The sequence below is a fragment of the Ascaphus truei genome, chromosome 16, assembly GCF_040206685.1.
Source record: "Ascaphus truei isolate aAscTru1 chromosome 16, aAscTru1.hap1, whole genome shotgun sequence".
Classification (NCBI taxonomy): Eukaryota; Metazoa; Chordata; class Amphibia; order Anura; family Ascaphidae; genus Ascaphus; species Ascaphus truei.
This window is the reverse complement of record NC_134498.1, coordinates 11,478,482-11,495,468: the sequence shown is the minus strand read 5'-3', so window position 1 is coordinate 11,495,468 and position 16,987 is coordinate 11,478,482. Positions and strand designations below refer to the sequence as shown.

The 16,987-nt window shown below is 47.4% G+C and overlaps 1 long non-coding RNA gene across 4 annotated transcripts in view; it reads right to left on the bottom strand.

Annotated features, from left to right (window-relative positions):
- Positions 1 to 16,987, bottom strand: part of LOC142467286 (uncharacterized) — a 30,817-nt gene that overhangs the window by 2,710 nt on the left and 11,120 nt on the right. For all 4 annotated transcript variants that reach the window (XR_012788348.1, XR_012788350.1, XR_012788351.1 and 1 more), the window contains exons 2-3: positions 7,791 to 7,838; positions 7,003 to 7,106 (exon numbers count right to left, since the gene is read on the bottom strand). This is a non-coding gene — a long non-coding RNA (uncharacterized LOC142467286). The remainder of the gene's footprint in view (positions 1 to 7,002; positions 7,107 to 7,790; positions 7,839 to 16,987) is intronic.

Here is a 16,987-nt window from a genome sequence, read left to right as displayed (position 1 = left end):
CATCCTAGCCCCTGTTACTTGTTTGAAATATCTGATCATTCAACTCCCATTTAACAATTGGGTTGCACATTGATACCCTGACATCCAAATCCTATGCCAAACTAGGTGTACTTTAAAGGAACAAATCCTCCCTAAGGCCCTCATGCAGTAAGCAGCGATAAGCCACTTATCACCAGCTTATCGCCAAAAAAGCCACACTGATACACACACACACACAGATACAGACACACTGATACACACACACACACCGCGCCCTGATGGCAGGGGTGGAGGCGTGGGGCTCCTGCTCTCCTCTGTCTGCCGTTACCGAACCCTTCCTATTCCCCCCTCTCTTGCTTTTCCCTCCTTTGAGGCTCACACTGTCCAGATCTTCTCTCCTCTCCCTGTTCATGTGGCGGTCATCTATCGCCCACCTACCTCTACTCATCCCCTTTCTGCCTTTCTCTCTCACTTTGAATCCTGGCTCTCTTTCTTTCTCTCCTCAGACTCCCCTGTTCTTCTCCTTGGGGACTTCAATTGCCACATTGATGACCCCTCTCTCTCTTGGGCTTCCCGCTTTCTTTCTCTTACCTCTTCTTTTGGCCTTCAACAGTGGACTGCAGCCAGCACCCACAAGGATGGCCACTACTTAGACCTGGTTTTCACTAAAAACTTCTCTCTCTCTGATTTCTCCATTTCCTCTCTCTGACCATCATCTCATCTCATTCTCTTTATCTCGCTTCTCCCCTTCTCCACCTCCATCTACCCCCCGGTTCTGCAGAAACCTGCGCTCTATTCACTTACCTGACTTTGAGTCCACTTTACACTCCTCCCTCTCCTCTCTCAGCTCTGCTACAGACCCTGACAACCTGGTCAGAAAGTACAACTCTGTCTTGTCCTCATCTCTTGATCTACATGCCCCGCTTTCTCTCTGCCGCCCTCGCCCTTCTAACCCTAGACCCTGGCTAAATTCCCACACGCGCATGCTGCGTTCCTCCACTCGTTCCTCTGAACGCCTCTGGAGGAAGTCTCACACTCTCGCAGACTTCCTTCACTACAAATTTATGCTATCCTGTTTCAACTCTGCCCTCTCGCAAGCTAAACAAGCCTACTTTTCTGCACTAATCAACATGCACAAGTCTAACCCACGCCGACTGTTCTCTGTCTTTGATACTCTACTCAAACCACCCTCAGCTGCCTCTCCTTCCTCCACCTCCGCTCAGGACTTTGCAGACTATTTTAAGGAAAAGGTGGAATCCATACGGCAGAACATCCCCTCTGTTTCTTCCCCCCATCCTACACCTCTTCCTAACTCTCCTCCTGCCTTCCTTGAGTCTTTTTCCACTGTCTCAGAGGAGGATGTGTCGCTGTTGATCTCCTCTTCTCCCTCTACCACTTGCCCTCTTGACCCCATTCCCTCCCATCTCCTAAAACCTCTAGCTCCTACTATAATCCCTACGCTTACACACATTTTTAACTCCTCCCTCTGCTCTGGAACCTTTCCATCCTCCTTCAAACATGCAACAGTCATACCATTACTCAAAAACAGCAAGCTTGACCCTACCTGTCTTTCTAACTATCGATCTGTCTCCCTCCTGCCTTTTGCCTCTAAACTACTTGAACGTCTTGTATTCTCTCGCTTGCTCCATTTTCTCAACACTTATTCTCTCCTAGACCCTCTACAATCTGGCTTCCGCACTGCTCACTCCACGGAAACAACCCTCACTAAAATAACTGACGACCTCCATGCTGCCAAAGACAGAGGTCATTACACTCTGCTCATATTACTCGACCTCTCTGCAGCATTTGACACCGTGGACCACCCTCTTCTCCTCCACATTCTCCATACTCTAGGTATTCGGAACAAAGCTCTATCCTGGATCTCATCCTACCTCTCCCATCGTACTTTTAGTGTCTCTTCTGCTAACACCTCCTCCTCTATTGATCTCTCTGTGGGGGTACCCCAGGGCTCTGTCCTGGGACCTCTTCTCTTTTCTCTGTACACACTCTCTCTAGGTGACCTAATAACATCTTTTGGGTTTAATTATCACCTCTATGCCGACGACACACAAATATACTTTTCAACACCTGACCTTACACCTGCTGTACAAACCAAAGTTTCTGAATGTCTCTCTGCTATATCATCCTGGATGGCCCTCCGACGCCTTAAACTCAACATGGCTAAAACAGAGCTCCTCATACTTCCTCCCAAACCTGGCCCTACTACCTCCTTCCACATTACTGTTGGAACTACAATCATTCACCCAGTAGCCCAAGCACGCTGCCTAGGGGTCACGTTCGACTCCTCTCTCACATTCGCCCCTCACATTCAAAACATTTCTAAAACTTGTCGCTTTTTCCTCCGCAATATAACTAAGATACGCCCTTTCCTCTGTTGTTCGACTGCTAAAACTCTGACTCAGGCCCTCATTCTCTCCTGTCTTGATTACTGTAACCTCCTGCTGTCCAGCCTTCCTGCCTCTCACCTGTCTCCCCTACAATCTATCCTAAATGCTGTTGCCAGAATCACTCTACTCTTTCCTAGATCTGTCTCAGCATCTCCCCTCATGAAATCCCTCTCCTGGCTTCCGATCAAATCCCGCATCTCACACTCCATTCTTCTCCTCACTTTTAAAGCTTTACATTCTTCTGCCCCTCCTTACATCTCATCCCTAATTTCTCGGTATGCACCATCCAGACTCTTGCGTTCTTCTCAAGGATGTCTTCTTTCTACCCCCTTTGTATCTAAAGCCCTCTCCCGCCTTAAACCTTTTTCACTGACTGCCCCACATCTCTGGAATGCCCTTCCCCTCAGTACCCGACTAGCACCCTCTCTATCCACCTTTAAGACCCACCTTAAGACACACTTGCTTAAAGAAGCATATGAATAGCACTGTGGATATTCTAAACACGATACATAATGCTTGACCCCCTGCAGACGCACTTACCAGAACTCCCTCTTACTGTCTCTGTACGTTCTCCCTACCTACCAATTAGACTGTAAGCTCCTCGGGGCAGGGACTCCTCTTCCGAAATGTTACTTTTATGTCTAAAGCACTTATTCCCATGATCTGTTTTTTATATTATCTGTTATTTATTTGATTACCACATGTATTACTACTGTGAAGCGCTATGTACACTAATGGCGCTATATAAATAAAGACATACAATACAATACAATACACACACACACAGATACAGACACACTGATACACACACACACCCACCCACTAATACACACACACACACACACACACACACACACACACACACACACACACACACACACTGATTCACACTCACACACACACACACACACACACACTGATTCACACACACACACACACACCCACTGATTCACACACACACAGACCCACTGATACACACACACACACACACACACTGAAACACACACACACACTGAAACACACACACACACTGAAACACACACACACACTGAAACACGCGCACACGCGCACACACACACACACACACACACACACACACACACACACACACACACACACACTGATACACACACACACACACACACACACAGACACACACACACACACACACACACAGATACACACAGATACACAGATACACACACACACAGAGATACACATACACACACACACACACACACATACACACAAATACACACACACAGATACACATACACACACACACACACACACACACACACACTGATACACATACACACACACACACACACACACACACACACACACACACACACACACTGATACACATACACACACACACACACACACACACACACACTGATACACATACACACACACACACACAGATACACACACCCACACACACCCACTGATTCACACACACACACACACACACACACACACACACACACACACACACACACACACAAAGCTGTGAGCGCCGGAGGGGCAAAGGTGGGAGCGCCGGGGGGCAAAGCTGTGAGCGCCGGGGGGGGGGGCAAAGGTGGGAGCGCCGGGGGGCAAAGGTGGGAGTGCCGATGGGGCAAAGGTGGGAGCGCCGGGGGGCAAAGGTGGGAGTGCCGATGGGGCAATGGTGGGAGCGCCGGGGGGGCAATGGTGGGAGCGCCAGGGGGGCAAAGGTACAAGGTGGTACAAAGGTAGGCGCACCCCCGCTACCACCTCCTATTACCCCCCCTGGCTGGGACCCGGGACAGAAAGGGGACACTCACCGCGAACAGAGGAGCCGGGAGCGGGAAGACACTTGTGCTCTGCACAAAGCGGAAGTCCCGCCCCCGGCTTCCTCTGACCTGCCTGCAACCAATCCCCTGCGGGCCGGCCGGCATTCTAAGTCCCGCCCCCGGCATTCTCCTTCATTCAGTCTCCCCGGCAGCATTCACACACACACATAGAAAATACTTACCGGCCGCCGCATTCTCCTCACCGCCGCTGCCCCGCAATACCGGGACCAGGGACAAAAATCGGGACATAACCGGGACGGAGCTAAAATCGGGACAGGGCAGAAAAAAACGGGACTGTCCCGGCAAAACCGGGACGAATGGTCACCCTACTTACAGACTATTCACTTAAGTGGACCATAAAGTGTCTTATAGAGGGAACTCTAAGGTGTCTTAAGATGCATTAAGATATATTATGTATGTAAATATTTATTTATATAGCGCTTTATAAGAGAGGCAATACAGTACAGAGAATTATAGTACAATAAGTGCAACAAACAAAATCAGACAATAGGAACGGAAATCCCTGGCCTGCAGAGCTTACAGTCTTAATGCTAGATCCATGGAACTCTGTTGTGTTTACGCTAATAACGGTACATTCCTGAAATTGGTACCTGACCCTGTGTGGTAGGCAGAGACACAGGGGCAGTGCCTGCCAATATCATAAAGAGCAGTGCACTTCCTATTTAGTAGAAGTGTGTGTCAGAGTTAAGAGTTCAGTCCAGAGTTAGAGTCTGCTGAGTCTGTCACCTGGCTGGCCCAGGGTGACAGAGAGAGCCTATATCAATTGGCCGTTGGAGAAGGGGAGCCATCAGCCTCTGAGTAGAGCTGATGCAACCTTAGTTAGGGAGGTGGACCAATTCCTCTCACCCTGTTTAGGGGGCGAGGGAAGAGCTAGCCCCACCCTGGGTGCCCTTGACCTGGGGTGGTGGCAGGGACACAGAGACCATCCTGAGGGAGAGCAGTCCTGTGTGGAGGAAGACACCCTGTACCTGATATATAGTCTTGTTGCTGCTATTCTGCTGCTGTGAATAAAGAGCTGTGGCTGCTTTTAAAGATATACAGTGTGAGACTGGAATCTCTCATCCCCGAGGGGGGGGGGGGACTCTCTGGAAGGATTCCACCCGTATTCCTGGGGCTCAGAGATGGAGGCGCTGCACCATTACATACATAGTTACATAATAGATGAGGTTGAAAAAAGACGTACGTCCATCAAGTTCAACCTATGCTAAATTCAGACAACAGATACTTACTTATTGATCCAGAGGAAGGCAAACAAAAAACCCCATTAAGGGGAAAAATTAATTCCTTCCTGACTCCAAGAATTGGCAATCGGATTAATCCCTGGATCAACATCCTTCCCATATATACTTATTTGGTATATCCCTGTATACCTGTCCCATCTAAAAAGATGTCCAACCTTTTTTTGAACAAATCTATTGTATCTGCCATCACAGTCTCCATGGGTAATGAGTTCCACATTTTAACTGCCCTTACTGTAAAGAACCCTTTCCTTTGTTGCTGGTGAAATTTCCTTTCCTCCAACCTTAAGGGATGGCCCCGAGTCCTTTGTACTGCCCGTGGGATGAATAGTTCTTTTGAAAGCTCCTTGTATTGTCCCTGAATATATTTGTATATAGTTATCATATCCCCTCTTAGACGCCTCTTTTCTAATGTAAATAAATCCAATATAGCTAGCCTCTCCTCATAAGTTAGAATGTCCATCCCCTTTATTAATTTGGTGGCTCTTCTCTGCACTCTCTCTAGTTCCAAAATGTCTTTTCTTAGGATTGGTGCCCAAAATTGTACTCCATATTCAAGGTGTGGTCTTACTAATGCTTTGTAAAGGGGCATAATTATGTCTACTTCCCTTCCATCAATTGCCCGTTTGATGCAAGATAAGATCTTGTTTGCCTTTGCAGCTACTGCATGACATTGGGCACTATTGCTAAGCCTGCTGTCTACAAGCACCCCTAAATCCTTCTCCATCAAGGATTCCCCCAATATATCTCCATTTAATTTGTAAGTCGCCTTTTTATTCTTGCATCCCAAATGCATAACCTTATATTTATCTGTATTAAACCTCATTTGCCATTTACCTGCCCACGTTTCCAGTCTCTCCAAGTCCTTCTGAAGAGAAATTTCATCCTGCTCTGATAAGACGGAGGCATTCACCCCAGAAACCTGATCCTGTCATCCCCCATACCATCGCGGGAGACTCAGGCCCCCCTGTTGCCAGCAGGTATGCACCACACTCAGACACGTAGCCAGACCCTAGTACAGAGGAGGGGGGCCCGATCTGCGATTGGCCCAGGGAAGGGGGGCTACATTGGGAATCGATGTTATTTTTCTTCATATTAATGGGTATCCTCAAAGCGAATGATATGCCAAAATGACGTCCATTAGCAAAACTACAATTGTTTCTTCACTTTTTCTGCTTGATCAATAGGGTGACCAGATTTCGAAAATGAAAAACCGGGACACCTTAAAAAATAATTTATTAAACAAATTACATCACGTGACACCCCCTGTTGCCATGACAACAAGACACTCTGATGCCCCTGCAGTGTTAGTGTGTATAGAGGTGGGGGCTTTGCTTGGGCCCTTCAACTCTTACAGCCAGGGCATTATTGGCCAGGAATGCCCAGTTCGGAGGGGATTACTACTTCAAAATGTATTTGATTCGTAACAACATCAAAAAACTCTAATACCAATAACTAACAACCACAGACAATGATAATCTAAACCATCAAATAAAATGTCTACGGCCCTTGTTCAAGCATGTTTGCGGTACTTACCAGATAAATCAGTGCCTGCAATCCACGACTGTATCCGCCTCTCCGAGCGTCTGAAAGCAACCCAGCGTTCCTGGTGTGTGGCTGAAGAGGTGAGGGACTCCCTCCTCTCAAACGGAAAAGAAGAGCAAAAAATAGAGTTGGAACATACCTATCATACAGGGATGAGAGAGAGAGACAGAGAATGAGAGAGAGACAGAGAATGAGAGACAGAGAATGAGAGACAGAGAATGAGAGAGAGACAGAGAATGAGAGAGAGACACAGAGAGAGAGAGAGACAGAGAATGAGAGAGAGACAGAGAGAGGGACATAGGGAGAGAGAGACAAAAGTAATGTACTGTATAACCATTATACCGTACCCCCTAGTATTCGTGTAATCATTGTCCCACACCCCCTTTTACTCACGCTTTGGCAATACTGAAATGTTCTTTTGACAGAGACACACAGAGAGAAACAGAGACACACAGAGAGAGACAGAGACACAGAGAGAGAGACAGAGACACAGAGAGACACACAGAGAGAGACAGAGACACACAGAGAGAGACAGAGACACAGAGAGAGAGAGAGAGACACAGAGAGAGAGAGAGAGACACGGGCCTATTTAGTAAGCGTCGATAAGGCTGCGTCTATAGTATTTCAGACGGAGGGAAGGCACACACGCTGCAATACACTTGCTGAAGCCGGAGCTTTTTTATGGCTTTGCAGGGTATGCAGCGGGTGCGATTGGGGGCGTGGCAATAAATATTTGGAGGCGTGGCAATAACGTTCCGGCGCGGACGTCACTTTCCTACCTCACATCCCGATCCACCGGCATTTTTTCAGATGCAGCATCTGAAGCACTGTGCAGACAAGAAGAAAAATGCACACAATGCGCACCAGAGATTAAAATATAGTAAATTATTTATTAATAAAACAAGAAATAACCGAGGAGGATCCAACCCCACCTCAGTACTTTCTTCTCGTTGCTATTGCCACACTATACGTCCTGACGCCGGAAGGGAAGTTGGTACGCGACCAAGACGAGAAACCGGATTTACAGTGGAACCACAACATACCACAGATTGCTGGAGGACCACACTGCGAGGGGCGCAGCCTATCGAGTTTCCCGGTCATCGTCCAAAGTCTGGAGCTGCGGAGTGACCACCGGATTACCACGGAGCCCGAGCCTGTCTCACACAATGCTTTTACCAAACGGATGTTTGTGAGTTTGCTATTTTTATCTTGTCCAGGAAATGAAATTGTTAAACCGAATTTACACATGGAGCGGGCGCTTTCTCTTCTTTTTTTTGTTTAGATATCTATCGAGGAGGTGGTTGTTTCCCTGAAGAGAGCTGCCAGGGCTCCAGAGGACGCCCGAATTGGATCCTTTTATGATTGAGTTATAACATAGCTATTAGAGCTAGGTTTCTGGACTTTTATTGTGTTTAGGCATAGTGTTTATTATTATTTTATTACAGCTACTTTTTAGTAATTGCACTGTTATTAATTCTGACCACTAATTCTCACTGCCATTATAATCTCTCTCTAGCCACAACCAAATTGCTATATCAGCTATATTATTTATTGGTTATACCAGGGGAGCACAAACTTTTGCAGCTCGCCCCCCTGCCGGTGCTCGCGCCCCCCCCCCCCTTACCTTGATGCGGCGTCATGTGACCTGCAGCGGCATTTGACGAGGGTGACGTCACATGACCCCGCAGCGTAATTTAACATACTGTGCTATATCTATGCACACACAGCTGTCTCTAGGCATAAAACACATCCACACCGGGGGAAGGACCAGCACAGATAACATTCCAAGAGACACTGTTTTTAAGTATACCTTTTGCTTGCTTCATTCATTGTAACATCGCCGGAAGAAGAGATCAGTGTATCTCGAAAGCTCGCACAAATAAAAGCATTTCGTTAGCCACAGAACGGTATTATCTATTTATTTTTTGATTATTGAAGCTCGGCTAACACGGTACTGATACCTCTATATATATATATTGCGCGCGCACACACACATATAACGTTTTATCCAACTTTTTCATTTATCATTTGTAGAGAAAATTAACAATGTCGCCAGAAGTGCTATTTTTCAAAATGTAACATCTCTACTAATTAGTGTAAAATGATACTTCATATAAAGCAGGTTATGGGACCCATTATAAAATGACCTTCATGTTTCTTATCACATCCCAGTATATGGATACTTTCTATTATCACAAGCTGCTAACATGTGACAGGGCTCAGAGTCTGAGCCCAGAATGTGACATACAGAACATTCTCATTCTAAATTTCAAAAAATATTGTGTTGATTTCTGACCTGACTGCCGTGGTTACAGCTCAACCACTCTGTTCTACTGTATGTCACCACTTTCTGCCACAACCAGCTGACGGTGGATCTGCAAGGAGTTCAACGCTTATTGGCATCACATCTGTTGCTTGGTTGACGTATCATTTCTCCAGCTTTTTATTGTATTGTTTTTAAATAGATTATATTTATTTAGTTGAATAGATATTTATTTAGTTTAATAGATATTTATTTAGTTTAATAGATTATATTTCTAAGTTTAATAAGTTATATTTCTTAGTTTAATAAGTTATATTTCTTAGTTTAATAAAATATATTTCTTAGTTTAATAAGTTATATTTCTTAGTTTAATAAGTTATATTTGTTAGTTTAATAAATTATATTTCTTAGTTTAATAAGTTATATTTCTTAGTTAATAGATTATATTTGTTAGCACAGTAGATTATATTTACTAGTATTTAAGTCTCCCCCTCAGTGCCCCATTAGGACCCGTGCGCATATTTCACATCTTTTCGGAGTCGCTTATTTTTTAGACCCTCGGAGCCGAAACCTAAAGGGGTCAGCTAAGAAAGTTCGGATCAAGAGGAGCCGCACAGCTTAAAGACAGAACATTTCCAAGGGAGATGGAGACAATTTGGGTAAGATCTGATTAAAGGACATCCTTTGAGGAAGGAAAGGGTGACAGGGGAGTCTAAGAGGGGGGTGAGAGAGCAAGGTGGTGTGTCAGATTGGGGCAGAGCAAGAGAACGCAAAAATGATGGGGATTTGCTGCACACCAAAAAAAAACAATAAGTAGTGATACTTTTACCGGTGCCCCTTAGTCTCAGGGAAGACCGGCATTTCGTCCAATGGATACAATATGATTGATGGGAAAGGGCACACGGATTTGAATAAAAAAAGATAATAGATTGTGCCACAGACTACAATGTTTCGGCTGCTGGCCTTTCTTTGCTGGATTTAGTGGGTTTAGCCACTTTACCTGAGAAAGACCAGCAGGCCGAAATGTTGTTGTCTATGGCAGTGCAAGAGAAAACAGGTTGGGGGGGGTGGGTTCTCGCAAAGTCGCCGACCCATGGGTGAGTGTCCCCGGTGGAAACTAGTCCTGGACCCCGGGAAAGCTGTCTGTGGCCCATACAAGCTGAGTAACATGTAAAAAGGACACATGTATGTTCAGAATGAGTTAGCATGGTATTTTGAGAGGCACCATAGCAGGTCAGTGCAAGTCAGTGCAGAGCACTGCAAGGTCAGTCAATATGAGGAAGGGTCCGATGGAGGAGTTGGAGGGTCCCAGAATATCTCTTAAAGCAGGGGTGCGCAAATCAAGGGGCACGACATTTTCTTGGGAGGAGGGGCTCGGCGCTTACAGAGGCCCCTCGCTCTTCCCCACAGCATTTAAATTAAATGCCGGAGATCGCGTGCAAGGCCTCTGTAAGTTCCCTTTCCTTGTCTCCGGCGGCTTCTGGCGACAGCAATGTGGCGTCACATGATGTGGCATTGCCATAGCAACGTGATATCACATGACGTCGTTACATCAGAACGTCGGAGACAAGGTGGGGAAGGTGGAGGGGGGAGCAGGGGGAAAAGGTTGTGCAACCCTGTCTTAAAGCATTGCCTTGCATACAGATCAGAGGCCAAGAATGGATATGGATATCCGATGTGAAGCCGGAAATAAGACAGAAAAGACCGTTTCGGGGGAAGAAGGTGAGTGATGAAATAGCCGTCACTGTGTAACTCTTCCAATTACCTGCAACTTCATGCAGAGAAATAGCAACGCTTGTTTTTAACGTGCTAAGCGCCTAATGGGGAATTCAACTGCTGAGAAGTTAAGGGAGTTACTAACCCAAACTCAGCGACGTTTCTGTGTCTCTGTGATAACTCCCCCAGGACATGCCTGAAAACCAGAGGTAACTCAATGTATTTTTGATAAATAGAAACATGACCTTCTGGGGAGGGGTATATAATGGGTACTGGGCCTGGTGAGGTGGGTATAACGAGGACTGGGCCTGGGGAGGGACGTATAACAGGGTACTGGGCCTTGGGAGGGTTGTATAACTGGGTACTGGGCCTGGGGAGGTGGGTATAACGGGTATTTGCCCTGTGGAGGGCGGTATAACGTGGTATTGGGGATGGGGTATAAGTGGCACAGGAGCTCTTGCGATACAGAGTATCACTGTCCCTGGTTACAAACACTTCATGTCTCCTGCAGATCAGGACACACACGAAGGTGGTGCCCTTTGTGCCACCAGACGACGAGGCGGGCTACGAGGCGGACGACGAGGCATACGACAAAGCGGGCGTCAAGTGGAACAATGAGGTGGGCTACAAGGCGGCCGATGACGCAGACGTGGTGTACGATGACCAAGGAGCATACGACAGGTGTGGCCGGATCTGCTGCTTCACCTTTTTTAGGCGGAGGAGAAGACCCCGGGAGCAGGTAGGAGAATACGAGAGGTGCGGACAGATCTGCTGCTTCACCTTTTTTAGGCGGAGAAGAAGCCAGGTGCAGGTAGCAGAGGAGCCAGGGCGTAGATACAGGGGTATTCTAGGGGCCCTGAGAAGTTGGTTTGACCGCAGGAGAGGCAGATAAGATCAGGAAGGCTGAGGGAGGGGCAGGTACTAGAGGGAGATAGGGATATTGGGCGTGAGAGGGTGAGAGAGAACAAGGAGCAGGGCCAGAGCACGGGTTTCATGCGCCCGAGGCAAAACTTAAAATTTGTGCCCCAGTTGTATAAAAAATAATAAGATAAATAAAATAATAAAATAAACAGTGGCGTAGATATCGGGGCTGCAGGGGGGTGCGACCGCACCCCAGCGCAACGCAAAATAAAAATAAAAGGGCGCCAAAATACTGGATAAAAAAAAGAATAATAATTTAAAAAAAAAGATAAATAAATAAAATAATAAGAGGAAAAAATAATAATGATTATTAATGCGCCCCTAGGACCTCTGCGCGCTAGGCGACCGCCTAATGGCCGGCCGGCCCTGCGAGGTATGCGGGAGGAAAAGGGGTGAATGGGATAGATATGCAGGGGGATGGGGGAGCAGGTGAGTTATACACAGGGGCACAAGGGCCCCATCACCCGCATCTCTATATACTGAGTGTGCCCCTGTGTATAACAACGCTGATCTGTGCTGCTCCATCTGATCTCACTGCGCAGTGATCCAGGGACCATCCGATCGCCATTTAATGGGGTCAGGAAGGAATTTTTTTCCCCCATTGCACAGCAGGGGTTATGTTTCGCCTTCCTCTGGATCACAGCAACAAACTGCACTTTGTGCATGAATTATCAGTGAGATCTTTATACACCCTGCATTGGTCTTCACCCCTTTGCTGCCGGAGGGGCCTGCAATGCATTGCTCTGCGTGTTACTATATCGCTCTGCAATGTGCTGCAGGCCCCTCCCAGCAAAGAGATTCATTATTTCAATAAAATACTCTCTTTAATCAAACCTATTTGTAGTGTCTTTTCTATCCGTTGTATCTATTGCTAACAGCTCAGTGATTCTTCCCCAGGACGCTGCACTAGTGTCACGCTGCCAAGCCCAGGTGTGAGGGAGATTTATAGGGTCACATATACACTTCTGCCAAAACACGAGTGCAAACAGGAAGCCCCTCTGATCTCATATATTTTATTACACAAAACGGTATCTAAAAAGGTAAAAATAACATACATGGGATTCTGCTACAAATATCTCTCTAATTACAAACCAATTAGCAAATCATTCAGATTAGTCGAGCGAAAAGAAAGGGTTAAGTATCTCATGTACAGTATATGCAGTGTAGGCTGTTCTGCAGCATTACATGCAGGGGACAACGTTTAGGGGATATAAGTAATGCTGATCTCAGAGCTGACCGGCTGACCTGCTCTACCGGCTGACCGGCTGACCTGCTCTTCTGGCTGACCTGCTCTACTGGCTGACCGGCTGACCTGCTCTACCGGCTGACCGGCTTCTCTTCTTTCAGCTAAATGACCTGAATTGTGGCCCCTGTATCTCCCAATTAAACGTTTTATTGGCATATTCTTGTTTGACTCGTTCTATACAGACATTTTCTATATATTCATTGTGGGATTTGATAACATCTGTAAGATCTCTCAGAATATCACATTCTGTACGTTTGTGTTGAAGATTTTTCCATTCTCAATTTACTTAATATTAGTTTTTGGCATCAATTATTTATGGCGAGTCCAAAATACCTTTATACAGAATGCTGTTCCATTTAGCCCACAAATGCTGCTTCATTAAAGCCCATGGGTGGCACTTTATGCATTCTCAAACTTTTAGGCAACATCCCTAATTTCCAAAAGTGGGATAAAATCTGTACATATTTAAATGGTTAATTTTTCCATTGTGACAAAATATAAATTTTCTCAAAGACTCCTAAATGCCTCCCCAAATATATCCGTTTCACATAAAAGTGTGTGCGCTTCTCCTTCCGCCTAACTGGCACGTCGTCCTTACGGGCGCCACTCCATGTAACTCCACGCTGCCCTCCAGTGGCAAAAGAAATAAGATACATTTACTATACTCGTCTGGCAGCTGCTCCCGTATAAGGTGGGTAACTCTGTATTAGGGGTCTTGGTAGAGTATATTTTATACTTATGTCGGATAGATGAGGAATTAATATTCCTAACGGGTTATTGTGAGAGGCCTTAGATCTTATCCTATATACACGCAGCCCTCGCCTCTCTGACCTTGAACACGTACTTCAATCTGATTTTTTGAGACTTGAAACTGGATTTCCCAAAACAAACTGATTTTAAACACTGACAAGACTGTAACAATGGTATTTGGGACCAGAGCTTAATTGCTAAAGCTGCCAATGACAGAGCTTCAGATAAAAACCAGCTCTAAAACCATCCAAGCCCCTGTTACTTGTTTGAAATATCTGGGCATATAGTTCAACTCCCATTTAACATTTGGGTTGCACATTGATACCCTGACATCCAAATCCTATGCCAAACTAGGTGTACTTTACAGGAACAAATCCTCCCTAAGGCCCTCATGCAGTAAGCAGCGATAAGCCACTTATCACCAGCTTATCGCCAAAAAAGGCTACAGCGAATCAGTAAGCCCAGAGAAGCTGGCGATAAGAGCAAAAATAAGCGTTTTTTTGGCCGGAAAAAAATAAATCGTCAGATGCGCGGGGATAAGCCACTTTTCGGCACTGATCGCCAGTTTTTCAAACACGCTCAATTCTATAAGCCCTGATCTGCTTATTGCGGCTGATCGCCACTTTAAAATTGCTGTTTCTTCTCCAAATTGTCCAGCCACAAAAGTTGGCAAGAAGGTGGGGTGAAGCTGCGATGAAAATAAAATGCATGTGTCCCAGAGCTGATATCCATTAATATCAGCACCAGAGACCCCCGGCATGAATCCGATGCATAAAAAATGCATTTACAGGCAACTTCATTACCGCCAAGGCAATGAAGGGGTTATATAACCGTGCCAGGCTTATTGCGGGTAGCGGGGGTGGGTGAAGGTGGTATTTGGCCCTGGGTGAATGTTTAGGCCTTGCCAGGGGGTTGCGGGATGACTTAACCTCTTCTTTAACTTAGCGGTTAATACCGCTAAGGTAATGAAGGGGTTAACCCCTCCCGCTACCCCCCCACCCGGTAGGCCTAAACACCCATCCTTGGGGCCAATACCCCGATCACCCACCCCCGCTACCCACAATAAACAAAAATACACATAACAGCCCCACTGGCCACCTCCTAGGTCCCTAATAAACCATTACAATATTCATAAAACCATTATTTTGTTTACACCCAGGATTATTACATGGGATTAGGGCTATGTTATTCAGTGGGGGGTTGTATATTTGTATTAGTAGGGACAGGCAAGGCCGGAGCCAGATGGGGTTCTCCTGCCTCTGTCCCCCCTGTCTCCTGACCCTTCCTGTAGCCGGACATACAGAATATTGATAACAGAAGGGGAAATAAAACTAAGAGGTGCCGACAGGAGAAGGCCGTGTCATATCTATTCTTAGGGTGACCAGATTTTGAAAATTAAAAACCGGGGGACACAATTATATTATTTATTTTAAAACATTTTTTTTTTACATTAACAGTTTATTTATTGTATTACACTTATACTTTACTAACCTTGTTACATGTGTGTGTGTGTGTGCGTGCGTGCGTGCGTGTGTGGGTGTGAGTGACTGCCTGACATTTGGATGGGTGGGTGGGTGGGAGACTGCCTGACACTTGTGTGGGGGACTTTTTGGGAGACTGCCTGAAACTCATGGGAGACTGCCTGACACTTGGGTGGGTGACTGCCTGACACTTGGGTTGACTGCCTGACACGTGGGTGGGTGACTGACTGACTGACACGTGGGTGGGTGACTGACTGACACGTGGGTGGGTGGTAGACTGCCTGACACGTTAGACTGCCTGACACGTGGGTGGGTGGGTGACTGACTGCCTGACATATGGGTGGGTGACTGACTGACACGTGGGTGAGTGGGTTGGTGTCTGTATACATTCTGTCACTGATACACACAGACATTGTGAGGGGGGCAGTCACACACACACTGGGGGTGGCAGTCACACACACACACACAAACACAGAATGGGAGGGGGCAGACATACACACACACACACAGACTTGGAGGGGGCACATACACACACTGGGAGAGGGGCATCACACAGTGGGAAGGGGCAGACAGACACAGACACACAGACTGGGAGGGGGCAGTCACACATACACTGGGAGGGGGGGCAGTCACACACACACACAGACTGGGAGGGGGGCAGTCACACACACACAGACTGGGAGGGGGGGCAGTCACACACACACAGACTGGGAGGGGGGCAGTCACACACACACAGACTGAGAGGGAGGGCAGTCACACACACACACTGGGAGGGGGGGGCAGTCACACACACACACTGGGAGGGGGGGGCAGTCACACACACACACACACACACACACAGAATGGGAGGGGGGCAGACACACACACAGAATGGGAGGGGGCAGACACACACACACACACACAGACTTGGAGGGGGCACATACACACACTGGGAGAGGGGCATCACACAGTGGGAGGGGGCAGACAGACACACACACAGACACACAGACTGGGAGGGGGCAGTCACACATACACTGGGAGGGGGGGGCAGTCACACACACACAAACTGGGAGGGGGGCAGTCACACACACACAGACTGGGAGGGGGGCAGTCACACACACACAGACTGGGAGGGGGGGGGGCAGTCACACAAACACAGACTGGGAGGGGGGGCAGTCACACACACACAGACTGGGAGGGGGGGCAGTCACACACGCACAGACTGGGAGGGGGGGCAGTCACACACACAGACTGGGAGGGGGGCAGTCACACACACACTGGGAGGGGGGCAGCCACACACACACTGGGAGGGGGGCAGTCACACACACACTGGGAGGGGGGGCAGTCACACACAGACTGGGAGGGGGCAGTCACACACACACTGGGAGGGGGGCAGTCACACACACACTGGGAGGGGGGCAGTCATACACACACAGACTGGCAGGGGGGCAGTCACACACACACATACAGACTAGGAGGGGGCAGTCACACACACACACAGACTGGAGGAGAGAATGGAGAGGGGCAGTGCTGAGGGAAGGGGAGGCCCGGCATTACTGCAGGAGAGAAGGGAGGGGGCAGTGCTGAGGGAAGGGGAGGCCCGTCATTACTGGAGGAGAG